Below are 27,718 nucleotides of genomic sequence, written 5' to 3' on the forward strand. Positions count from 1 at the left end.
TGACATGCTTTGGATGCCCTTTTCTCTTTTCTAAGAGAACCTTTATCAAATACTTGTTGGACACATTACGTTAGCAACTGTTGCTTGATTTCTAACCGTTCCTTTGTTTTGTGAAGGCATGTGAAAAGAAGTTATAATTTTTGGAGCAGAGAGAGAGAATAATACTATGATTTTATGATTTAGAGGCTATATTCCATCACAGAAATGCTGGCCACATTTATGGGTTGAATTTTGTCCCCCTCCAAAAAAATATGCTGAAGTCCTAACCCCTGGTACCCGTGAATGTGGCCTTATTTGGACTTCTGGCTTCCAGAATTGTGAGACAATAAATTTCTGTTGTTTTAAGGCATCCAGTGTGTTATGGCAGCCTAGGAAGCTAATATACCATGCTGAACTATTTTTCTGTAATTAGTAATCATTTTGATCTAATTTTGAATGAGGTCATTAGTTTTGTATACTACTATTTGAGATGGAATAGTCATTAAAGAAACTAAAACATTTTCCCAATTAATAGTAAATTCAAATCCCCTACTTGTATAGGCACTTGTATAATTTTTATAAAATCCGTATATGCTGTGGTTCAAATTTACCTTTTCATGAAATGACAAAATTGCTATTTTTCTTTTAGAATTAAAAAACTCATTTGTGTATCTTAGTGGAAAAAATATAAGTAACAATGTCCTGCATCTTGGTAGCACTTACTACCTGAGATACTTTAAATAATTTTGATTAAAAAATATTGAAAGATGTATTTACTCCTAAATCAATAAATTATTTGAAAAAACTGAAAAACATTTAAATATTGTCTGATGTTAGCAGCTGGTGGTATCTAAGATATCATTACTTATTGAAAGAAGTGGCAAAACATGAGAAAAACACAAATGGCTAAGGAAAGAGGAAATTCAGCAAAACAGCTAATGCAATAATAGACTATATGGTCAAGGGCTGTCAAAAATCTCAAACTTACTCTGAGGCCAGAGGCAGTCTGACCCTGCAGATTACCTTTCAGGGAAGGCTGGTGTTGCTGCCCATGTCACTGTCATGGATGGCTGTCAAGTGGGAAGGCCAGGACTGTATCAGACTCAGAGGAAGCCAATTCTGAGACACCGTTAGCTGGGTAAGCACAGCCTTTGTGGTGGCGGTGGCCTGTTTACGTTATGACCTCCCTGTACTGTAGGAGTTTTCTGCGACCGGCTTCTCCTCTTAGATTAGATGTGGTCCGGATCCTACTACACCTCCCACTTTTGGTTGCTTGTCTGAGGGAAACTTAGCATAAATCTGTTGTTTTGAACTCAATGCCAGGAAGACTAGTGACAAAGGTACCCCGAGGAGCTTATTCCAAGATGGCTCTGAGATGTGAATATCATTGCAGAATTGTATCAAGGTCACTTGTATTTATATTTTTCCTGAACAGTTGCTTGACTTTAAAATGCCTTTGGAATTTCCAACTCAAAATTCTAATCCCTTTCAGTGAGCTCAGTCTCTATGCAAAACTTGCTTCCCGCCTGCCAAATTGAAAGCATCTGGATGGAATACTGAATTTAGGTCATTTTTTTTTTTTCCAATTTGTCCTTCTCTAGATGAAAGGAAATCAAATCCAATAACATCATGCAGAGAGGAAGGTAAGAGTTCCAACAAGAGCTTTTTCTTTCAACAGTTGGTTGGACTTAATTGTGTGACTCTTTCCTGCTTCCCTGTCTCTACCTCTCCCACCACCAGATTTCAATGGCTGATTTGATTTTTAAAGTGTTGCTGCTTTTTACTTTCCATTATCTCTGTAGCACCATTGTCTGCTGAGGGGAATGACTGGAATATTCCTAGTTAATTCCTGAGGCTAATCAGTGTGGACTTTTCCATCTTCTCCCTGGAGGCTCTGGGCCAGGTAGACGAGGCTTCTCAGACTTGCAAGTACATAGGATACGTAGGAGTCCTGCAGGGTCTGGTTAAGGTGCAGATGTTACTAGGGCAGCCTGGGTTGGGGCCTGAGCTTTTATGTTGCTGACAAGCTTGTAGGTGTAAACATGCTAATTGGTGGACTACATCTAGAGTAGCAAGGGGCTGCTCCCCCTTGGGGAATATCTAGCTTTACATGGCCCTGCCTCTCTAAGAACTTAGATTCTGGCCTTGATATGTTAAATGCATTCGGATTTAGCACATGGATGTAATTCCACCATTTCCCCTTTCTCCATTTTATTTCTCTCCCCGATTAAGTGCACAAATTGAGTTCAAAAAATCAGTGCACACAGAAACTTGCCATTATAGAGAAAACATTTTTAACTGCGTAGAGAGAGGGGAAACAAAGAAAGATGTCTATCTCCAATGAACTTGTATTCCATCATGAAAGAATTCAGAATATAATTGAATCCGAGGTGATAGAGTTTCATTAGTATTTACTTAGCACTAAGGTAAGTAATAGAATGATAGCAGATTGAGGCATATTTAATTTTTAGCTTTCCAAGTGCTCTAAATAAAAGAGATTATAATAATATGACCGAAGCTATTATATCCGCAGCAGCACTTAAGACTGATAGATATAATGTCCCACTTAGGAGCTCTCACGGTACAATTAACTGGATGGTATTAAAAAGAAGTTTCTTAAAACACTTAAAGTTGTAAAGCAATTCTGAAATAGATCTGTGCTTCTCTAGTAAATACAAACAAGGAATGGAGTCATTTTAGTGGCTAATAAAAGAAATCAACAAGCCCAATTCTAGCTCCCTGTGGATGAGATTTAAAGCAACAAATCTATGCTACTTTATGCAATTAACATAAAATATACTTAAATTTGGAAGATTTACTCTGCCATCACCTTCCTACACAACAAACACAAATCCCAGGCTAATTTGCCTTCATTAATTCACATACCATTGCAGGGCTGACTTCTGCTCTCAGATGTTTATGCACAATCTACCTTCAAGTTAAGTTACTGCATATGGGCCCTTTAGCTTCTGTTCAGATCCTGAAGGAATCACAGGTTATAGACATCATGAGCCTCTCAGCCTGATTCTCCAAGCCCGAGGGAGGCTCTATTGATGTATGCAAAATCAAAGACGTTTGTGGAGAACAATTTTTTGCCTATCGTCTGGCAGAGTTCAGACCCAGATGCTTTGCTCTGAAAGGGAAGGGGCTTTGGCAGGCCTCATGTGGGAAGAGATAATGTCCAAGATGCCTCTTTGACGGACTACTTTCCTGGCCCCCCCTTCCCCAAATATTGCAGGAATGGGCCCAATAAATCAGGATCCAGGGCTAAATAAATCATTGACAACCTAAGGTATTTTGGAATTCTTTTTGAAAATGGATATTTAGAATATTTCACTATTCTCCTCAACTAAGGAAAACCCTATTCTGAAATAGAGTAAATAATAGGTAAAATGTTGGTTCAATATTCTAACATAGTAAACTAAGAGCGTGGGGTGGGGGTGGGTGCGGATGACAAAGGGAGGAGATTTTAGAGAATGAGAAGGCAACCAGATGGAGAGGGTGTCATACCAACAACAGGGCAGACAGAAGGAAAAAGAGAAACAGACATGGAGAGAAGACGCAAAGAGGCAGAGCAGAAAGACACTCTGTTGTGTTTGTTTGAACACTTGTATTATGTTCTATGTGTGTTTTCTTTAAAAAGTGTTCAAAGGAAGTCTGGTTTCTTTGCTTGTGAAAAGAGTTGACTGAGAACCCAGATCATCCATTGGAGGATCTGCATATAAAATTAGATCTGTTATACAGAAGAGAGGCATCAGTGTGAGGCCAACCAGGAAATGGCAGTGGATTGCCATGCAGTGGGAGCTCTGGGCCTGACTGGATGGAAAGGGGGAAGGGGACAAAGGGACTGAAGAATCCTTAGCTTCCTGTTTTCAGTGTTCGTTTGGCTCTAGAAGGCACTCAGTTTCCACCCAAATAGTCAAGATCTTGCCACATATGTTATATATTCTGTATTCAGTATTTTTGTAACAGCCCCAAAGAAGGAAAAAAAAAACCCAAACACATTGCTTTGCCATCATATTTGATCTTTCCAACAAGTCTGTGAAGTAGATGGTACAGGCATTAATTCTGAGGCCATCTAGTCAAAAGGCAGATAAGGAAACAGACTGGGAATTTAATTACTTGGGGAAAGTGACCTCACAAGGAAGGATATGAGTAGTATTCATAGTAGCTGAATGTGGGGTAGCCCTTCCACTGTACTATTTTGGGTGAGTAATTTAACCTTTCTGTGCCTAAATTTCCTCTTCTGTAAAAGGGGGAGGATAATAGGAATACCTGATGTTCAAGATTGTTGTCAAGATTAAAGAAAATAGTACAACAAGCACTTTGAACAGTGTCTGACAAAACTCTCTAAGTGCTAGATAAATGCTAGCTATCATTATTATAATTATTAATGCTAGATAAGCTATTCAGACCAGATTTTCTGGATTCACAGCCACTGCTATTTCAGTAAGCTGTGGTTAGGCAACCACTGAAGCATCAGTGGATAATCAGAGGTCACCACCTCTTTTTAGATTCTGGGAATGCTTCACAGACAAGGCTGATGTTCTACAGTGGAAGCAAGAACAGAGTTTCAGAGAGAGCAAGGATCTGTTTAGGAGGATCTCTAATTGGAAGATGTTCTATCAGAAATGGCTTTATCAATCAGGGGTCTTTTTTAAATTAAAAAAGATTTTATTTATTTAGAGAGAGAGTACACACTTAAGAAGGGGGAGGGGCAGAGGGAGAGGGAGAGGGAGCATCGCAAGCAGATTCTCCGATGAACACAGAGCCTGACGTGGGGCTCCATCTCACCACCCTGAGATTATGACCTGAGCTGAAATCAAGGGTCAGATGCTTAACTGACTGAGCCACCCAGGTGCCCCTCAAAGGGCTCTTTTTTTAAAAAGATAAACTGTTTCCATTGTAAAATGTCTCCCACCCAAACCTTGTGGCTACAATTGTCTTGCTCTCAAGACATGTCCTCCCAAACCTTGGTTTTGTTTTTTAAATGTTATGTAATTACATAACTCTGTTTAGACATGAATAGTTTTTATATTTTAAACATAGAAACAGCTCTATTAAAATAGATTAGAAGTCTTTTAAGCATTGAAAGAGATTTGGTTTGCAAGTCTTAATACCAAACATGAAAAGTACATCATCTAGTGGTATTACCCATGAACAACAAATAACGACAGTAATAGGTCTGGGAAAACCTCAGAGAGGTATTCTGCAAATCCTATGGAGAACACAGAATACCAAGACCAAGTTATCCTTTGCATTTGATGACCAGAAAGATGGGAAGAAATAGTTTGAGCCTATTGCCAAAATTTATCATCTTGCAACTACTCAGATTCCACACCCACCTTCGAGCAAATAAGAGGAATGGGGCCACACAGGGCTTAGGATAGAGGATTGAGGTTAGCAACCTGCCATGGAAAGGGGCCAATCCAAGCTGTAAGCTTATTAAATGATAGGGTCATAAGAGTTCATTTTTTAGAACTCTGTGGGGGTAAATCTATAATGAAGAGGGGTCTAGCATTTAAACTCATGTCAGTGTGTTTAAACATTTTTCAGTAATTCATTAAAAACTCTAAGGGGTGCTCATCCTTGAGATGATGTTAACTGCCCAAATTATGTAACAAATGCTAATTTGAGATAAGATTAAAAATAAAATTAAAGGGCATCTTTGATGCCATTTAGCACAGAATTATATGATTTTTGTTCTTAAAGGTAAAGCTATGGGGTTGCTTTGTTTGCTTGTCTAACTCAAGTTCTCATAAACCACATTCCTGCATTTGACAAATAATTGTATACTTGTAGAATCTCCTAGAAGATGACTGTGTGGCCAGAAGAATATTAAGAGTATAATGTAACCTTCCATTGACATAATTAGGCATATCGAAGAAACCCAAAACATGGAATAAATTACTCAAAAGCTGCATCATTTTAAGATTATTTAATATGCATTTTCACACTTAAAAAGAAGGTTGACCTCTTTTTGAAAAAATTATTTCATTAATGGCTCCAGAACCTTTATCTTGCAAACTGTCCTATTAAAACTTTTACCCATCAATCATACTTTTTAATTAACTACAGACTTTATTTAGGTTTCCCCAATTTTTCCACTAATGTCCATTTTCTATTCCAGGATTTAATCCTGGATCCTACATTGCATTTAATTATCATGTCTCTTTAGTCTCCTTCAAGCTCTGACAGTTTCCTGAGCTTTCTTTGACTTTCATGATACACTTTTTGAAGAGTACTGCTTACATATTTTGTAGAAGGCCCATCAGTTTGGGTTTGCATGATGTTTTCTCAAATCATACTTTTTAAGTGAAATTCTCATACTTTTCTAATGGAAATAATAGAATTAGGACCTGGAAGAAACCTTAGGAGCCATGTTATTGATTAATCCAAATTCCTAATTTCATTGGCATCGAAAGCAAGTCCTCTGTGGTTTAAATGTCTTCCCCCAGATCAGCTACAGGGACAGGACTAGTACTCGGTTCTCTTACCACATACTGATCGTTTTTTAGGGCACCATGAAAATGATGCCTCTATTTTGCCCAATCAACACCTTAACACATGGAACCAACAAACCCTGGTGATGCTGTTTATGCTCCTGGGACAGCGTTCACATAGTATGGAGTTACGCAGTTCTGGTGGTACTGACGTGTCTACCTGGACTATTTATAAGATGTTTTGAGGTGGCTTATAACAAAAGAACAGAAAAAATACGAAATCCTACAAAATGGTTCTTTGGGTATAATGTGATTGGCAAATGTTCCTGGTGCTCTACCCACATATTGTTTTTAGAAGTTGGTGGCTGAAGGGCAGACATTTTTATTTTTTGAAGGGATGAGGTAGGAAGTGACTCCTTTCACTTGGGACTTTCTCATTTCAGGGTAGAGTGCATGTTGTTTTCTGCAGTAATCATTTTGTTTCCTACATGTCTAATAAATGAAAATACATTTTTCTTTCCCCACCTCCAGCTCCCCACCCACCGCCCCCAGTATTGGAAGGCTGACATGAAATTTACTGATTTGCATTAATCTTATAATTCACAACTCTGCATTTTATGTAATAGAACTTTTTGGATTTCCACTTACTGTGGGGTTTTGCTATAGTTACCAAAACAAAAGATAAGCCAACAGATTGGGAGAATTGATTTCGTAAACCACATCTCTGACAAAGGACTAGTATCTAGCATACATAAAGAATTCTCAAAACAAGACAGTAAAGAAAGCAAATAGTTAAATTAGAACATGGGTAAAAGACATGAAGAAACATTTCACCAATGTGGCAGATGGCAGATAAGCACCGTCATATGAAAAGATGTTCAACATCAGTATCCATCAGAGAAATGCAAATTAAAATCACAATACCATAGTACTATATTGCCCTTCAGAATGGCTAAAATAAAAAATTCTGGCAACACCGAATGCTGGTGACGATGTGGAGAAATTGAATTACTCATGCATTGCTGGTGGGAATGTAAAATGGTACAACCATTCTGGTAAAAACAAACAAACAAACAAAAAAACCCCAAAAAACTAACCATGCAACTATCATACTATCCAACACTTGTACTTCAGGGCATTTCTCCCAGAGAAATGAAGACTTATGTTCACACAAAAACCTATACACAAATGTTTATAGCAGCTTTATTCATAATAACCCCCAAATGGAAACAACCCAGATATCCTTAGTGGGTGAATGGTAACAAACTGGCACGTCTACACCATGGCATACCACTCAGCAATAAGAGAAAACCAGTGATATATGCAATACCCTGGATGAATCTCCAGAGAATTATGCTGAGTGAGAAAAGCCAATCCAAAAGTTTACACACTGCATGAATCAATTAATATAACATTCTTGAAATTCCAAAATTATAGACCTGGAGATTGGACTAATGGTTGTTAGGGGTTAAGGAATGGGTGGAGGCAGGAGGGAAGTTGATGTCCTGTAAGAGGGCAGCATAAGGAGTTCTTGTGTTGGTGGAAACTGTCTGTACTTTGTTTCAATTTCAGTACCCTGCTTGGGATCTTGTACTATAGTTACCAAGAAGTTACCATGGGGGATGATGGTGGAGGAACTGAGTGATACACAAGATCTCTCTGAACTATCTCTTACAACTTTATGTGAAACTATATTTATCTCAAAATAAAAAGTTTAATTTAAACTTAGACATAGCCAGCCATTAAAGAAGGAAGGGAAGTGTGTCTACTTTGTTCCCAAAATATTTTTGTTTGAATTTTTAAATCAGTAGATATTCATGCATTACTAGTGCATTAAAAATTACCAAAAGAGGGAGGGAAGGAGAATGTAAAATAGTGTGTGCATCTTAACTAAGAAACTGTTCAGACATAAAATTTGGCTTTGTGCTGCCTTTTAGTCATGGCCAAGAGGGAAACATGTTAAGTAGAAGAAAAATACAAGAAATTCAAGTGCTAGTACATTTGTAGGGCTAATATTATTTTCATATTCTACAGTATAGAAAGGGTGAATATTAGAGATGGCTTATTTATACCTATTTGTATATGACCATTCCTGGTGCAGGCAAAACATTCATGCTTTAATTGGTATTATGAATATTGGTTGGCATTCTAGAACTCCACTTCTAACAACTCATACTTTTCTTTCTATATGAAAGGAATTTTAAAGAAATAACCATAACCAGTTTCTTGAGAATTCCTGGAAGGATAGTAAAAAATGAACAATGATCCAGCCATCATCCTGTTGGAATTGGTTTGCGACAGTTCTTTTAAACTTAGTTTTTTGTGGAGGAGTTTTACAATAATTCTAACTAGTGGTATAACATCTGTGATAAATAACTTTTTTATTTCCATGTAATTTTTATTTCCATGTATGTGTCATTAACATACAGTATTATATTAGTTTCTGGTGTACAATATAGTGATTCAACAATTCTGTACATTACTCCATGCTCATGTGATAAGTAATTTCAAAAATATAAAAATCCCATGTATGAAGTACATAAAAACCAAAGATGTAAAATATATAGAATTATGAATACTAGAAATGTATAGGGTATATATGAAGCAAATGATAAGATCCTAACAATGAATATGAAATAAGAGTTGAATGAAAGGAGATATCACTGGTGTATTGTTGGAAGGTATTGTTGGAAAGAGTTTATTAAAGTTCTGGTATAGACAGCGGTGGAGAAAGTAGTGAGTGGATTTGCCCTTCCAGGTATTTAATGTGTTTTATTTATTTTTATTATTATTTTTAATTGAAGTACAGTTAGCACACAATATTGTATTAGTTTCAGGTATACAACATAGTCTAAATGCATTTTACGTCTAAATGTCTATCACAGTCTAAATGATTTAATCATTACAGTACTGAGACCATAAATACAGAAAGATCAGCTTCTCAGTATATGACCCTAAACAGTAATGTGCCATTAAATGTTTAACAACCAGCTCTTTGAAAAAAAGTATGTATATATATATGTACATATGCTTATTATAGATTTTACTAATATAAAGGATGCATAGCACACAACTTAAAAATAAAAATTTACAATTCTCTTTATTGTAAATAAGTGTAATTCCATATAGTCAATTGTTTTTCTCAGAATGCCTTTCTTGATTTTTTTTTCTAACTTTAAATCTGCAGTCATATTCAGCCATGATTTGACAAAGGGAGTTGCATCTCCATCTGCTCTTTTCCCAGTAGATTTATTGCCATTAAATCTGATATGTGGTTTATTGTTAAACTTCTTCTCACCCTCATATAAATTTTTAATTAAACTGAAAAGTCTTTCAACTTGAACACTAAATCAACCCTGATACATAGCACTTACTGATTTCCAAGGTAAATAACTCCTATCATGACCAATTTTAAGCTACCAACATAAAGTCACTGAACATGGATTTGGAAAGAGATTGGAGTAGTGCACACCACAATATATTATTTCCACCCTCCAGATATTGTGAAACGTGAAATAAAACGAAGTCACTTATGTCAGGGGGTTTTAGATTTTTTTTTTTTAATTTATTTATTTGAGAGAGAGAGAGAATGAGAGACAGAGAGCATGAGAGGGAGGAGGGTCAGAGGGAGAAGCAGACTCCCTGCCAAGCAGGGAGTCCGATGCGGGACTTGATCCCGGGACTCCAGGATCATGACCTGAGCCGAAGGCAGTCGCTTAACCGACTGAGCCACCCAGGCGCCCCCTGTCAGGGGGTTTTAAAATGGAGCTGAGGGGAGATGGGCTTTATGCATGTCTTCACTGGGTGAAAACATGAACTTCTGAACTGGGCCAAACATTCCAAGGACTCTGTAGGAACATCTGCAACTTGCTACAGTAACAGGCTTTTGCTTAGTGATAGTTTTAGCAACCAATTATGTTTAGCCAAGATTAATTTTCTGCTACAAACACCAATCAAAATTCTTTGTAAACAACATGTACAAGCATTCCCTTTTGTGTTAAAAAAAAAACAAAACAAAACCCTGACTTTTACTCCCTAGTGGGACACAGTTTAGGTTGCTACCTAAACCTGTGCTCCCTCAACTGTAATTCTGAGACCCTAAATGAATGCTTTTGTTTTATTTCAGTTCTGCCTCTTTTCTTGGTTGATAATACGATACTTACAACTTTGAGAGTGTAGATAATAGTAAAATATAGAAAAATAACTAGGAAGTAGTGCACTGGAGTATTTACTACCCTGTTTTATTTTTTTTTAATTTTTTAAAAGATTTTATTTATTTAGTTGTAAGAGAGCGACTGAGCACAGGCCAAGGGGGAGCGGCAGGCAGAGGGAAAGGGAGAAACAGACTCCCTGCTGAGCAAGGAGCCTTATGTGGGACTTGATCCTAGGACCCTGAGATCATGACCTGAGCCGAAGGCAGACGCTTAACCGACTGAGCCATCCAGGCATCCCATCTCTATTTTAAATATAAATTATTTAATTGTAAGTTTACATAGTTTTAAAATAATGGCTACATTTTATAACTGGTTCTCAAAATTTCTGAAAATTCACCAGTTGGCTTTCACAAGATGTTGGGCTCTCCTACACATCACTGTCCCTAAGACAGAACCACAAAGTAGAAGATTTGAAACTTCCTGAAATATTTAAACCATAAACAAAGTTAAAACAATAAGACATAAATAACAGAAGATGGATTAATTGCTTTCAAGGAGGTAATTTAGCTATACATATCAAAATATAAGATTTACCAGTTCTTTGGCCAAACCATTTCACTGTTCATTCGTCTATTAATTCAACAAATTTATTAAGAACCTATTATGTGCCAGGAACTTCTAAGAATTAATTTTATAAGAATAGAAAGATGTATAAGATAGGAAATTTGCCACAATGTTTTTATGGTAAAAAAACATAAATGTTCATCAACAAAGGATTGGTTAAGGAAATGATGGTTCATCGATACCATGGAGTACAATGTAAACATTAAGAATGAAGCTATAGATAAATGTTTATTGAAATGGAAATATGTCCATTGTACATTTAAAGAGCAAAATTAGTAGGTTTTAAGAGTGTATGTAGTATGATTCCATCTTGTAAAAAATAATTGTATCTCTATACATGTATATGTCTGAGTAGAGAAAGTCTAGAAGGATTTGCACAAGCTATTAATAGAGGCAAACTTTTCTGAATGAATGTCTTTTTAATCTTTTATTTTTTAAAGTTTTGTTGATAGATAATTAACATACAGTATTATATTAGTTTCAGGTGTACAATATAATGATTCAGCAATTTTATACATTACTTAGGGCTCATCATGATAAGTATATTTTTGACGCCCTTTATCTGTTTGACCCACCCCCACACGCCTCCCCTGTGGCAACCACTAATCTGTTCTGTGTATTAAGAGTCCATTTTTTTTGTCTTTTTTATTGTTGTTTGATTTGTTTCTTAAATTCCACATAGTGAAATCATATGTATTTGTCTTTCTCTCTCTGACTTATTTCACTTATCATTATACCCACCAGATAAATCCATGTTATTGCAGATGGCAAGATTTCATTCTTTTTTATGGCTGAGTAATATTCCATTGTGTGTACATACATATAAATAAATATATATATATCTCACATCTTTTTTATCCATTCATTCATTGATGAACACTTGGCTATTGTAAAATTGACAATTTTGGCTATTGTAAATAATGTTGTACTGAAAATAGGGGTGCATGTATCTTTTTGAATTAGTGTTTTTGTATTCTTTGAGTAAATAGTAGTGGAATTATTGGATCATATGATAATTCTGTTTTTAATTTTTTGAGGAACCTCCATACTATTTTCTTTTTTTTTAATAGAATTTTTTTTTTTTAATTTATTCATTTGAGACAGAGAGATACAGAGAGAGAGAGAGAGTAGGAGCAGTGGGGAGAGGCAGAGGGAGAGGGAGAAGCAGACTCCCCGCTGAGCAGGGAGCCTGATGCGGGGCTCGATCCCAGGACATGGAGATCATGACCTGAGCCGAAGGCAGACGCTTAACGACTGAGCCACCCAGGCACCCCCATACTATTTTCTATAGTAGCTGTACAGTTTGCATTCCTACCAACAGTCACAAGGGTTCCTTTTTCTCCACATCTTCACCAACACTTGTTATTTCATGTCTTTTTCGATGAATGGTTTTATAGTGAACATGTATTACCTTTAAAATTAAAAACAGCAGTGAAATTATTTCTATGAAAAATTGATGTGATAAATACTTCTATCTCATAAATGAAACATGTTCCAGGAAAAAAAAGGGCTTTAGACTTGGAACTAAAAGTCTTGTTTGGGGTTCATAATACCATTCTCTCTAGTTGAATGTCTATTTCAGTATCCTCATAATAAAAAGTTAAAAAAAAAAAGAGGGGTTTGAATTTTAGTTTGATTGCATTTCTGACTTTGATTGAGATAGTTGTCTATTCTGAGCCTTATTTTCCTTATTGAGAGGCAGAATCAACTGTCTTCACTGGTGATTTTGAGCCAGTTACTTAGATGTTCTGTTGTTTGGTTTCCCAATCTGAAAAATGGGGATGATGATGATGATGAAGATGCTACAATAAATTTTGAACATTTGTTGTGGGGATTAAATAAAATACTTGGCAACTAGTAGGTATTCCCCAAGTATGAGTTGCATCTGCACTGGAAGTGATACAACAAAAACACAGCCTGAGCTAAGTTTTCTTTGAGAGAATAGCCAATATAATTTGTCTCCTTTTGTAGCTAGAAAAGAGATAATGGAGGATTGAATGCAAGACTCTTGATTTTGACTCATTGAAGAAAATACCTCTTCTGTGTTCATTTATCTAACATATTTTCCTGTTTTAAAATTTGGGCTGTCATATTAAACAACACAAATATTTCTATATAATTTTATTTCCAGAAATCTCTATTGGATTATCGTAATTCTTTATTATTCCATTAACTCAAAACAGTTTGTACTGCCTTGCTTGATATTCTCTGTAAATGGAGGTGATACAATTATGGTATTTTAAGTAATTTGAAGACCATGTTCCCTACCACCTATCCATTTGTATGGTATATTATTCTGTATGCATGGCTATCGGACGCCAGCACACTGCCTGGTCTTTTAATAGCCATTAACCATGTGAGGATCAGAAGTGATGTATATATTAATGATATATTTTAATTTAACACATGACAGCAAGGGAAGGCTGAGTGACAGATCATATTTAGTTACAAATAAGGAAGAACTCATTGCTTAGGAGTGTTCAAGTCACAGGTGAATAGCACAAGGTTTTTATTCCTTCCCTGACAGAATAAATTTATCTCCTTAAAAGTCACCTTTATGCTTTCTACTTACCATCAGGAAGGCTGCATTCTGTATTTCAATTTTATGTGGACAAGACATTAATTTTAAGTGAAAGACATTGTTCTAGCTGGAATTAAATGAGGTCGTTATTGGTTTGAGTGGTAAAGGTGGGGGGTTCAGGCTCATGTTTGGCTTTAATGAGAGAAATCCTGTGTGAATATGGTCCTCTTGACTTTTTTGGCACTGAAAGCAAAATATAAATGGGGCAGTGGAATTGAAAGCCCATCAGGAGCCTCTCTAAGTACCTGGCATCAGGGTGCACATCTGATACCATCAGAAAGGGAGTATAGTGTAAGAATATATCAGTCCTTTCTCAGTGAAGAGATAGGTAGGGCTACTTAGAATTGATTTTAGATAGAGGAGCTTGAAGAAGAGCATTAACTTCTGCTTTTGAGAAAGGGACTTCAGAGGTCACCTAGTTTAAACCAAAGTTTAATCCTTTCAGCAATAACGTCTATCCATTTCTTAAACACCTCTAGAAAGAGAGAGATTTAGCCGCTCCTCCTGATAGAGAAATGTCATCAAATTGGCAGGATAGAGAGAGTTGGTGATTAGAAAAGGATGAATATTTAAAACAACCTTAACTTGTTGCATATCTGAGAGAAAATAAATGAGATTTTGTTCAAATAAGGCCAAGAAGACCAATTCAGCTCTATTTAGGGAAGGTTCAGGTGATTTTAGAGGAGCACAAGCTAATTAAAATTCAGTAGTGCCCAGTTCTGCTGCCGGCTGTGGCCACACTTCCTGAAAGGGAAGTTTATATAACTTTCATTTTCTCACTTCCCATTCACTTTGCAACTTACTGATATCTGGCTTTGCCTTCCCTAGTCAATTGAAATGGCTTTTGAAACTCACCCAAGGTGTTCTTGCCTAGTTGGCGGACACTTTTCAAGCTTATATGATTTGACCTCTCTCTTGTATTTGAGAGAGGAGGAAGGTTCTCACAAGTATTCCAAAATACACAGTTTCCTGTTACTCCCTTAAATGTTGTGATGGGGGAGGGCTGGGCTTTCTGTAGCTTCGGCCCCAAATCAAGGGAGGTTGAACTGTGCTAACCACATCTTAGTCTTCTTTTCCCTTTTTGTTTTGATATTTAACGAGCATTCGGCCAAGCATTGTGTTCTGTGCTTTACAATACATTTTCTGATTTAATGCCCTGTGATATCAGCAGGAGGGAGATAGCATCACTTTCAGTTTACAGATGAGAAAACTGAAGTTCATAGAGGAGGTTAAGTACTTGCTCAGAGTTACTTAGCTAGTGAGCAGTGGAGCCTGGATTTAAACCAGCACAGAGCCCTTGTCAGGTATAGAGTGACAGAGGACTCTGAGAAGGTACTCACGTGGGCAGGAATCGGCTGCTCAGGACCTATGTTGTGGTGGCAGGTATAAGCTGAGGTGGCAGAATATTACTGGGATGAACAGGTAGGTACCTCTGAAAGTTGGTGAGCTGGCTTCAGACTGGCTGTGTAGGGAAGCAGAGAACAGGAATAGAGTCCTGATGTGAACTTAGATGTAAACCTCTCTTCCCAAAAGAGCATTGTTGGTTTAGCTCATCACACTCAGGATGACTAATTAAATGTCTGTTCATCCCATAGGTCATGGACTTTGCTCACCTTTTTTACTGCTGAATCTTCAACCTATAAGACAAAGGCAATTATTGAATAGTTACTGAATGTTACACACCCCTTTCTTTTTGAAATTCTCTGACATCTATGAAAACCACTCTCTGTAGGTTTTCCCCTTAACTTATTGGCTGCTCCTCACCAGTCTCTTTGTGTGTTCTACTTTCTCTTGACCTTCTGTTGTTTCCCAGGAGTCTACTCCTAACATACATGTCAATCTACCATATTTATGTTGTAGGGGTTATGAACTCCACCCAGTGATGTTAGCTAGCCTGTATTTATTGCCTCCAAAATCTCTAGTTTAGTTTGAATTTCTTTCCTGAGCATGTAACTCTATGTCCAACTGTTTCCTAGTAAACTCCACTTTGGAGTCCCACGGGCACTTCAAATTCAATAAATATAATATGCCCCAAATGAACACACTAAGCCTCCTTATTCAAATATTTGTGTGTCTCTGTCTCTAGATATTTTTAGTCTAAGGGGAAGATCTAGAGCTTTCATTAGACAATATAAAAGTTCCATGGCTCAAGAAAAGTTTAGAGCCACTTTACATTCCTCCTTAAGATAGAACTCTTTCCTGTGAATCATGATCCCAGTGGTTGGGGCAGATACTTCTGTGCAGACTTACAAATCCTGGCCATTGCAATATTTTCATCTCAGTCTCATGCCCCTCGTGAGGATAACACAGTCACTTGGTTTACACATATGGCAGCTTGCTTTGCTGTGCTAGCATTCATCATATGCTTACCCTCGTTCTGCTTTTAGGACTGGCCTTCCTGTTAGTGTTTGGGCTCCTCTATTAAACTGAGATGAATTGAGGCAAGGCAAACGTATCGCAGGATACGAAAAAGGGAAAAACTTAAAGACAGAGTAGACAACCATATCAGGTGATGCAGAATTAGGAAGGAAAATGAGAGAAGAGAGCAGGTAATTAGGGGGATTAGGAGGTAATTGGTAATTTCTGAGTAAATAATTTGAGAGGAATTGTGGGAAAGGAAGACAGATGACAAGGTGATGGAAAGGGTGTAGATAATGAAGGAGATGTGAAGAATTATAAGATGCCAGAAGAGGCATCTTATGTGAAATTCCTGACTCTGGAGCCCAAATTGAGAGATGAAGGACTTGAAGAATGTGAAGAAAGGGATTAGAGTTCTTGATGAAAGTTAAGTTCAGGAGCAGTAAGGTAGTGGGAGAGAGTTGAGAGTAGGAAACAGTTTAAGAGTGTGAGCCCTAGAGTCAAAGTCTTGTGTTTGGTGCCTTCCTCAGCGATGCTGAGGTGGTTGAAGTGCATTATTCTCATGGCTAGTTTAGCAGAACAGAGATGAAATGGGTGAGAGGGTGGGGGGCAGTGTGTGTGGCGATTTTAAAACAGGTGTGCATGTTCTGTGATATTCTTCTCATAAGAGGCGCAGTTGAATACACTTCCCCTTAAATATGGGCTGGTCCCAGGGACTGGCTTCTAACGATGTGCTGGAAGTGATGCTGTGTAGCTTGTGCGACAAGGTCGCAAAAGGCAGTGTCACTTCCATCGGGCTCTCTTGAGAGATGCTTCTCTTTGGAACCCAGTGACTGTGCTCTGAGGAAGCCCGGGTCACATGGAAAGATCTATGGGGAGAGGCACTGACAGTGTGAGCCAGCTCTCAGCCCGGGCCGAGCTCCCAGCTAAAATCCAGCAGTACTCTGGCAGTCCCGAAAGGAACCTTCTGGGAAGCAGATCCTCAAGCCTTTGGTTGCACCATCCAGGCTGCTGCCATGTGGAGCAGAGAGGAGCCTTTCCTGCTGGTCCCTGCCCAAATTGTGGATTTGTGAGGAAAATGTGCGATTATTACTGTTTTAAGCCACTAAATCTGGGTGGTTTGTGTGCAGCAACAGAAAACGGGAGCAGGGTTTCAGCAAGGTCAACAGAGAGATGTTTCTGTATGTCAGTGTGGTCTGTCCAGAGAGCAAAAATGTTGGACACAGGGTGATCTGAGTTCAGATCTTTGACCACCTGTGTGACTTAGAATGTTTCTGAGCTCCATCTGTCCTGTCTTGAAAGTGTGGATGATATGGACTTCAGGGATTACTGTGCAATTTAGAAATAATTGGTATAAAGTCAGTCGCTGTCCTGTGATAGTCATTAGCAAATGGTAGCTCTTTTTTTTATTGTTGGGGAAGCCTGGGAGGAGCTTGGGCTGTGGCATCAGTTATATTTGTGTTTACCTTCTGGTTCCATTGGCTAACTAAATGTGTGGCTTTGGGCCAGTTATGGAACTGGTCTGAATCATGCATTCTTGTGTAAATGGAGGATGAAACCTACCTTGCAGGGTTGTTGGAGATTAGAATCTGTCTGTAAGACAGACTAGCACTAGCATAGTGATTGGCACATGGTAGGTACTCAACAAGTAGTAACATACTAATTATATTTGTGATCATTACTATGATACCCCTGAACTTACTATGGCTACTGGCAGGAGTAGGGCAGACTTAAAAATTCTGAGATAAGCACTGAAACCTTGGATGCAGTTAGAGGAAGGTTCTGGTAGAGATGGTGATGAAGTTTCAGGAAGGATGATATTAATAATTAATATAAGTTGCAATAGAAGAAACTTTTGAATGATGAGAGTAAGAAAAAGACTTCAAAAAAAAAACATTTAGAGCAACCCCTTTCTTCCACTAGTACTGAGAATAGGAGGAAATAGGCTTAGGAGATTAGAAAAATAATGAGTTTCTAAATATTAGAAAAGGCTACAAAACTCCACCATAATGGATTTGAAGTTGTGAGAGAACAAGGAAGGTAGAGAGACTGAAAGGGATGTAATATGATTGATAAGCAGGATTAGTTTTAGGAATTGCACTAAAGAAGGGGGAGATGAAAATCTCTCCATCATTCACATGAGCCGCACCCTTTGGCTTGCATAGACTTGTGGTCCTCCACTGGTCCTCCATCTTTGGGCTGAATCTCTCTCAAATTTCCTTAGATAGGAAATTATTCTTTTCTCAAAAGATTATCAATCAATCATTTACTAGCTCGATGTCTGGGAACCCGCATCCTGAATTCTTCCCATATCTACCAATGTCAGTCTTTTCAAGGATCTTGCCCTTTGAACATGTCCCATTCCATAATTAATGGCTACTGAGCATCTCTTTTGGCCTGGACATAATAACAAGGTATATACTTAACAGCTCCTTAGAAAGGTATATGTCAGCCTCTGGAAACTTTTTTTTTTTTAATTGTTTTACCTATCTAATTAGCATGATGTGTTCACCTGTCTTCTGTACCTTTGCTATAACATCAGTCATTCATTTGATATTTACAGAGTATCTACTATGTACTAGTCACTGGTCTAGACCCCCTATCTTCCTGGAGCTTATAATCTATGGTGGGGCCTGGGGAAGGGGTGGCAGTGATGAGGAGATAGACAATAAACAAATAGACAAGTCCCACTAGAAGGAGCATCCATGACATACAATATACCTTGACTAGATACAAGTGCAAAACTCTTATGTGCCTAAGAGAGTGCAGGTGTTGGGTATGTTAAGAGAGGGAAAGGGGAGCCTGGGAGGCTGAGACAGTTAAATGTCTGACTCTTGGTTTTGGCTCAGGTCATGATCTCAGGTTTGTGGGATCGAGCCCCACGTCAGGCTCCACGCTTAGGGCAGAGTCAGCTTGAGATTCCCTGCTTCTCCCTCTCTCCCAGCCCCTGCCCCTGCTTGTGCTCTCTCTGTCTCTCAAATAAATAAAGAAATAAAATCTTAAAAAAAAGGGTGGGGGGAGAGAGAGGGAAGAGCATAAGTGGCCTGGGAGGCTGCCCACCATCCTGCCTGCCCACACTGTACACTCAGCTCCACTGGAGAACAGGCGGGTCCTACTTGCCTGGCTTAGTCTTGCACCATCCATATGCAACTTCCCAGACCCTACTGGAGTTTTTGTCTCCCCTTTCTCCTTTCCATCCCTTACAGGGTACTGGGCTTTAGGGAGCCAAGATATGGGTCCATCCAAGTCTTTGAGACTGCACCATGATAAAGGTCCTTGAAAGTTTGTCCAGAGAGTAATGCTAGCAAAAATGCCACCTGCAATGAGATAAGGGGCTTGTGCCGGAATAGAATCAGTGCCCTGTGTCCTCTATAAAGAAAATCTCACTGTGGAAAGGATGTCAGCTGAACTATATGGTTTTCTTAGTGATTTACATGATTTACATTCTAGTGTTGGCTCCCTGTCTTGTCACAGATTGGGAACAAATAGTTCGTGGAGAGGTCTGTGGGTCACACTTTGAGTAGCTTGCTCTAAAGCGTAAATTGCAAATTAGGGAACCATCTTACTGTATCCAGCCTGCAGATATGTTTTCTTTGGCCTGCGCACTGTTGTCAACATTTTAAGTGGAAAGATTTTTGCATAAATTTCTACATTTCCAATACCTCTTAATCACGCCTTTGTTTTGTGTTCCTTCAACATCTGATGTCTTGAGGTCCCATATTCCTACATGGCAACACTCAGAGGGAACTGAGAAGTGACTATCCCTTTTATATTGGGCATATACCGTTAGGGAACCCAAGGGACCCATTTGGGCCCACTTTATTTATGTTGCCTACTGGCCCCTAGGGGCATTTGGTTTGATATCCCCTTAGAATCATGGGGGTCACTGAACAAGCATGATTGTAGCTCAGCCCTAGGAGGAAGAAGGACTGGTTGGGGTGTGATTAAGAATCCTCCTCCTTTTCTTTCCTTTATTCTTCCATCCATTCATGGAGTCTTCTCTTATATCCTCTCCCTCAAAAATCACTAAAAACTTGGTGTGTTGAACCTGCTGAGTGATGAGATTGGGAGAGGAGAGTGGAGGACAGGTGACTATGCCAAAGTTCTTTCATGCACAGCAAAGCCACAGTGCCAATCTGTCAGGCACTGTTTTTCCAGGAACCTGGGGAGCCATTAAATCTATAGACCTGAGAACAAACCAGCGAGGGGTAAGAGGGGTAAGAGGGTGTCTCAGAGGCCCAGCCCTGTGTACCACTGCTTACTGCTCAGAGATGAATTACCATTAACCTAATCCTGCTTTAGAAACTGCCTTTTGGTTTTCTAATGGTTCAGTGATCTTCTTGTTACAAAGATTCTCATTTCACTGCTCCCTCTAATCCTTACAAATTTTACAAAATGGTTTTTGATCTGACTTCTCGGAAAGCACACACTAGTCTCCAGTTTTAGTCAGATTTCTTGATGCCAGGTTTTCATTGGTTTAAAGCCTTGAATATATTGTGTTGTACAAAGTACACTAATTGAAATTGGGAATTATAAGACAGTACTTGTGATGCATAAGACTTGGTTTTGAGTAAGACTTCAGTTAGACAGACTTGGGTAAAGTTCTGGAAACCACTGTGATATTCTAAAACAGAAACCCTGCCTGGCAGATTCCCATGACCACATGACCAGGCCTTTGCTTGGTGCTTTCTGAGTTTTGTTTGCATTTTGCTTGGTTTTTATTTATTTACTTAGCATAAAATAGCATAAGATCTTATGGCTCTTGAGCTGAGAGAGATGGGATGCTGGTGTCCTCATTTCTTTAGTCTAAAGCCAGTTGAATTTAGAATTTTAAGCAAGGCATGATGGGTGAGAGAATATAAGAAGAACATAAGTGTATAAGTGAAAAATAAGGCATTTTTACTAAATGTAAAATATTCTACAGTATAAATAGAATATAGGAATGTTGAAGAATTCTGAAGGCAGAATCAAAGTTGGGTACTATTAAATACTTAAAAGGCCGTGGCTTTACTGAAGGTACTAGGTCCCATTCCTGTCAGCATGGCCATATTTTATGGGCACGAAGACCATTCAGTGTTTCTTTGTCTCACCAACTTCAGTGTAATTTATTGAACACCTGTGTCCAGTTTATATTTATTACTTATTTAGTTCACCTAATAAAAAGGATAGAGTACCTGGATGAGCCCAAGCCCTTAATTTGGTTCTTTCTAAAGTTCCACCCTTCCCTGTATCCATATCTTCGGTAATCTGACTGTAACTCCGCCCATTAAGAGGTGTAGTTTTCTTCCTCTACTTGGAATCCAGGTGACTTTATGATCTGCTTTGGTCAGTAGAAAGCAGCAGAAGTGAGAGCGGCCTCAAGCAGAAGTTCAAAGGCTGGGCCTTGTATGCTTTCTCTCTCTCTCTCTCTCTGAACTCAACTATACTGTGAGAACAAGCCTCGTCCGTTGGAGGGTGAGGGGCTTTGTGGGGTGGAGCTGAGTAAGCCCATCCCGGCAGCCAAGCTCCCAGATAAACTGAAGAGTCTAGCCAGGATTAGAAAGTGTTCCTAGCTGGCTTGAAGCTGACTACAGATGCATGAGTAAGTGTCATTGAACCCAGCTGAGGCTGGATCCATCCAGCTGATGTTAGTCTTATGAATAACAACAAATGGTCATTGTTTTCTCTGTTTTGTATTGCTTTGTTATAGAGCATAGTTGTAGCAATGGAAAGGTGATACAGAGGATATGTATGTTAGTCAGCTTTGGCTACAATAAAGCTTGTATAACAAACAATTCCCAACTCTTAATGGTTTACAATATTTCTTTTTTATTTTTATTTCCCTCACAGATAGGAGGTTGGCTCCTTCAGGCTGAGGGTAGGATTCAGGACTGTTCCAAGTGTCCCTCATTCTAGGGTCAAGGGCTACCCTGGACATGGCTTTCTCACAGCAGGTGGCAGAAACACAAGAGTCAAGCTAAAATATGTGAGCAGATTTAAAGTCTTTGTTCACATCATGTCCACCAATATTCTGTTCTGTAAAGGAAGTTGCGTGGCCAAGCCAAAAATCAGTGTGGTGGTGTGGAGTTGACCTAAACTGCTGGAGGCCCAGCAAAGTCCTAAGGCAAGGGAATGATGTGTAATCCTATTATAGGAAAGAAATGAAGAAATAGGAATAATATTTGACCACAGGGAGAGCTATTCAGAAGGCAAAATGGGGGAAACTCTTCTGAAATACTTGATGAAACTCATTAATGCAATGAAGAATTTGTTGCCGAAAAAAGCCCAAACAGCCTATTAAAGACTCGTGGCAATTGATATGCTGGGATGAATATGGAATTACTAATTTTTTCTTGAAACATACATTATTTGGAATAGGCATATGCTGAAAATGTTTTCATTTTTTTGTTCAGCTCACCTGTCCCTCTTTTTGTTCACTACATTTGGGGGTTATGTGATATTTCTCCTTCTCTTGGTTTTATAACTTTATCTACTTCCCTTTTAGTAGGGTTACCTTGGGTTTACAGTGTTGTAGAAATAGGAAAAAAACATTATAAAAATGGTTTTTAGTTTGAGCTGTAAAATGAGTTGAAACAACTAAACAAGAGAATAAATTAATTTTATTATAGAAATGCAGGACTCTGCTTGCACATAATAGGCTACACAGAAAAGTGTTCTAAACACCCTATTATATATGGTATGTCACCTGTGTCATATACATCACACCCTTCTCTGAGAGTTTTAGAATCTAGACATTGTTTTTTTGTGGTTGGTTGTTAACATAGCTCCTTTCTTTGATAGGTCTTCCCTTGAACACTGCCACTTTATTATTTAGGAAGTATGACAGTCACAGAATACTTTTTCTTTGTTAAAAATGAATATATACCACTCTCTCAGTATCTACAAGCACTTATCAGAAAAACTGATTTGAAATAACATACCAAAAAAATGTGAAATATGCTGAATAGTTTTGGTTGGCTTGCCCTATGGATTTGTCTGTTAAAGGTGACCTCTGCCTGCCTGTCTTCCTGTGTCAAGTGTGTTGAAGTCCCTCAAGCAGGAGCACACGTGCTTGGGGGAGGGCCAGGACCCTCTCCAGAATTATTCTCCACCTCCCTGTCTTCTCTGAATCAGCCCCTCTCTTTTTGCTGTCTCCATCTTCACATCTGAGCACATACAATGCCAGGGAATAAATCTGTTGTGTCCATTGGGAGCAGTCAATGTCAGCAGAGTCCAGGGGAAAGAAAGCAGGAGATCCAGGCGGAAGGGCACTCAAGGATGGAGCCGTAGTGCAGAGACCAGCGCCCAAGGGAGATGGAAGCAGGCCTAAGCACGTTTGAATATGGAGGAGCTAGAGACCTGCCAGCTGAGCTGAAATGCTCCTGTTGAGATACCACTGATGGGACTTTCTAGCTTCAGAATACTCATTCTTGGTCATCCACCGCACCTCACTCTCCTGCCCCGGTCTTCTGTGCTTGGTTGGGGCAAGTGTGCCAAGTGATAGCAATTTAGGCAGCTCTGCCTTGAGGTTCTTTGTGTTTAACATTTCATCAACCCTGTCCCAAAACACAGTGTGGATAAAATGAATAGAGAATCCACTGAAGGGAGAAAAGAGTAGTAGAAGTAAATTCTCCATTGAGTATCTTCTGTTAAAGAATGCCAGAGCTAAAAGGACCCTAGAAGCTGTACTGTCCAGCCTCTCATTTTATAGATGAGACTGAGGGCTAGAGAAGTAAAGTGACTTGCTCTAGGTAATGTGAATGCCAGAGCCAGTAGCGAACCCGGGCTCCTGACCCCAGGGCTGGTGCTCCTGACCCTGAACTTCCTTTCTGCCTGGCCCCTTTGAACCAGTTAACAATGATTTCTGTGCAAGGAGAAATCAAATGTCACAGTTACTGTCTGTGGCATCGGTGGGGTTAATGAATCCTTTCACCATGCAGTCATTTTCGTGTGCATATTCAGTTCTTCATTTAACAATATTTAATAATGTCTATTGTAAGTTCCGTATATGATACAGTAAGCACACAGGGCCAGTAATATTTTATGCATTCTCATCAAGAGTGAAATTGCAAGGGCCATAAATGGCCAGATGGAAGAGGATGATGGGCATGGCGGCTCACAAATCACGTTTACTTGGCTGAAAGAGCTGAGAGACTGTGGACGTGAGTTCTTGCTGTCCGACAGGCCCACAGGGAGCCACCTGCTGGCTGGGCAGGACATATAAAGACATCTACCATTCATGTCTCGTTCTGGTCAGAGCATGAGGGTAGCAAAGGAACGGTTGCCCTTGCTGCACATTAATCTTTATTGCTCGCACATATGGCGAATTAATGGTAACTGTTGAATACTTCCTAAGTGCAGGACACTGTGCTGAGTACTTTTCATTAATTAACTCAGTCATTCATTCCATTTTATTCACTGATTCATTCCCTCATTCATGCATTCAACTTTGAGTGCCTACTATGTGCCAGGTCCTGTTACTTTATTTATTTATTTTATTCCTCACAGTAACCTTAGGATGTAGGTACAGATGTGTATTCCTCATTTCCAGCAAAGGAAACAGTCTTAGAGAGATTAAGTAAAATGTCCCGAAGTCAGGAAGCTATGTAGTGTGTAAGTCAGGATTTAAACCCAACAGGCTGAGCTTTTAACCCCTAGCTATGCAGCCTTCCCCACCATCAGGAAGTCTCTAAACATAACACAACACAGGAAAAGCCTGATTATAATTTGTTTAGATGAGGCTAGTCTTGGGTGTGAGTAGAGTTAGTAGTTATCCATTGTGGTACAATTTGTAATTCTTGGGAGAATCCCATGTCCCATATAGTTTCCACTTAATACCATAGTGCCTGAGTCCCACAAACAAAAATGCTTTCTTTTACATTATTACACTGATGACTTCCAAGAGTAAATACGGCATCTATCTTCAATTCAGACTTTCTACTAAACTTAAAGCTGCATTTCCAGAAGTTTTCTAGATGTTTCATAGGCGTCTCACATTCAAGGTGTCTAAAACCAAACTTCATCATTCATTTGTAAATGCAAATCAAAGCAGTGAGATAGCTAGCACTTCAGCCTACCAGGATGTCTAGAATAAAAAAGACAGACAATAACAAGTGTTGGTGAGGATATGGAGAAATTAGAACCCCCCGTACATTGCTGGGGGATGGAAAATGCTGCAGCTACTTTGGAAATGAATATGGCATTTCCAAAAAAGGTTAAATGTAGCGTTGTCCTGTACCCCAACAATTCCACTCCTAGGCATAGTCTCAAGAGAATTTAAAACCTATGTCCACACAAAAACCTGTACATGAATGTTCATGTTCATAACAGTATTATTCATAATAGCCAAAAGGTGGAAACAGCTCAACTGTTGGTCAGCTGATGGTGGGGCAAAAATGTGATATATCCATACAATGGAATGTTACTCAGCAGTAAGATGGTATGAAGTACTAATACAGGCTACAACATGGGTGAACCTTGAAAACATTATGCTAAGAGACACACAAAAGACTGCATATTATATGATTCCATTTATGTAAAGTGTCCAGAATAGGCAAGTCTATGGATACAGAAGGTAGGTTAGCAGTTGCTCAGGGCTGGTGTAGGAGGTGCGTGGGAATGGGGAGTGTTGGCTAATGTGTACGGAATTTCTTTGGGAGGTGTTTAAAATGTCCTAAAATTCACTGTGGTGATGGTTGCACAGCTCTGTGAATATGCTAAAAAGCACTGAACTGTGTACTTTAAATGGGTGAATTACATGGTATGTGAATATATCTCAATAAAGCTGTTAGATAGATCTTAAAAAACTGACCTTTTTCCACCTATCCCCCAATGTAGGATAATAGTATCCTTGCTGCTTTCCCTGGCTCTACTGTGGATTCTTTGCAAGGGCCAGTTTCCTATTCTTATTTGTCCACCTGCATCCAGCATCATACCTCAACCATATTTGACCCACTTTACGTGGTGAATTATCCTGGGGAGGGCAGTGGCATTTTCCTGCCTGCCAAGGAGAACCTGGACAGAAGGAGACCCCTGGGAACCTGGGAGAAATGGGAACGTTGAAAGGAGGAAAAAGAGCGGGGTTTGGACTAACGGGAGGCACTGAAGGCATCACGCCCACATCACAGTTTTGTTTGTGACTGGCCGGGGTGTGGTAGCACACAAGAGGCAGGATGGTATCTTGGGCAGAATGATAGCTTTGCTTGAGGTCCCAGAGATAGTAAATGATGAGGCCAGGCTCTGAACCCAGCTGGGGGATTTGAATAATTATCTGTCCTCTGTGAGTCTCTCAATTTCCTGATCTGTAGAAAAAAGATAGTAACACTTCTAAGAATTGTAAAAATATAATGAGAATGTATATAAAGTTGTCTAATATGGTAAGAGAGTGCTTCGTTGTTGTTTTTATATTACTGTTTTGACTTTTAGTCCCGTCCTCAGCCCCTATCTCAGTAAAGGGGTAAACATAGGACCTCAGTTGTGTTTTCTTTCTCAGTCCTTATTGTGGACACCTAAGAGAAAGTATTAGTGAAAGAACTGTGGAATTATACAAACACTGGGATGAATTCAGTAACTGTTTACTTTATGGGTCAAAATGGCCTCATATGTCATGATTTTCATTTGTGTTACATTAATCCTTTTCATCAGTCTTAGCTCAGTAACTAGTGAACTGCAGGAAGAAATGGCATGACACTGAAGACTGAGAAGGCAGGGTCTGATCCTGGTGCTTGGGCTGCCCAGCGATTGTCCACAGACAGCGCCAGGCCAAGTCCTGCAGCAGAGACAAGTGGCCGAGGGTGGGGCTTTCATGCCAGTCTGCCACTTGCTTGCTGTGTGGGCCCTTGATCGGTGATGTAACTTCTCCAGGCCTCAGTTTCCCTGTGTGTGAGACTCACGTCATCATAATAGCTCCCTCACGGGTGTCTGGGGGATGAAGTGAGGACAGCGTGTGAACCACTTTGAACAGTGTCTGGTGCTTAGTAAGCCCTTCATAGATGTGCTTCATGCTGAGGGATCCTTTGAAGACCCTTTCTCCACATGACTTGTAACTGAATATAGAGTTTCATACCATATTTTATAGCAATTTACCTTCAAATCCCAGTTCAACAGGTCTTTATCATTGCCTAGAACACCAGGGACTCTGTTAGGTGTCGCTTTTGGGGACTTCTTCTAACAGATGAAATGGACCAGTTAACTGATAGGAGGATTTATATCATCAAGGCCCCTTTAATTGATTCATACACTTTTTTAATACATAGAATGCGATATGAAAAATATATTCAGAAACATACAGACTACTTATGAAATGTATTGTATGTCGTAGTGCAGAGGGCTGTTACTATTATGTTGGAACCCTGAAAGAATACACATACATATCTGTGTCCCCAAATAATTAGCCTGCCCAGACTTTTCTCTAAGGAAAATCTAGTCAAATACTGAGGAACTCAATACCTTCTCTTTGTGTTGTATTGATTCCACTCCTGAATTTGTTTCCAAGGTTCCATTTTCTAAGAGTAACCAGAAATTACATTTCTCTACTGTTTTCTGGTTTCTTATTTCTCAATTATGAGAAATAGGCCAAACCCCTGCTCTTGGACAACACA

General features: G+C 39.1%; 1 protein-coding gene across 7 annotated transcripts in view; it reads right to left on the reverse strand.

Annotated features, from left to right (window-relative positions):
- The window catches only part of CDH20 (cadherin 20), a 204,283-nt gene that overhangs the window by 83,279 nt on the left and 93,286 nt on the right, over positions 1-27,718 (reverse strand). For 4 of the 7 annotated variants that reach the window (XM_064578803.1, XM_064578799.1, XM_045886612.2 and 1 more), the window contains 2 exons: positions 15,395-15,418; positions 15,122-15,243 (listed from right to left, as the gene is read on the reverse strand). The exons of 2 other annotated variants lie outside the window; for them this stretch is intronic. The gene's annotated coding sequence lies outside the window, so the exon portion shown is untranslated. The remainder of the gene's footprint in view (positions 1-15,121; positions 15,244-15,394; positions 15,419-27,718) is intronic. One more of the 7 variants, XM_064578800.1, reaches the window with a different exon arrangement.

The sequence above is a fragment of the Mirounga angustirostris genome, unplaced genomic scaffold (genome assembly GCF_029215605.1).
Source record: "Mirounga angustirostris isolate CCGP_5_RB_7025 unplaced genomic scaffold, mMirAng1.0.hap1 SCAF_14, whole genome shotgun sequence".
NCBI classification, from domain to species: Eukaryota; Metazoa; Chordata; class Mammalia; order Carnivora; family Phocidae; genus Mirounga; species Mirounga angustirostris.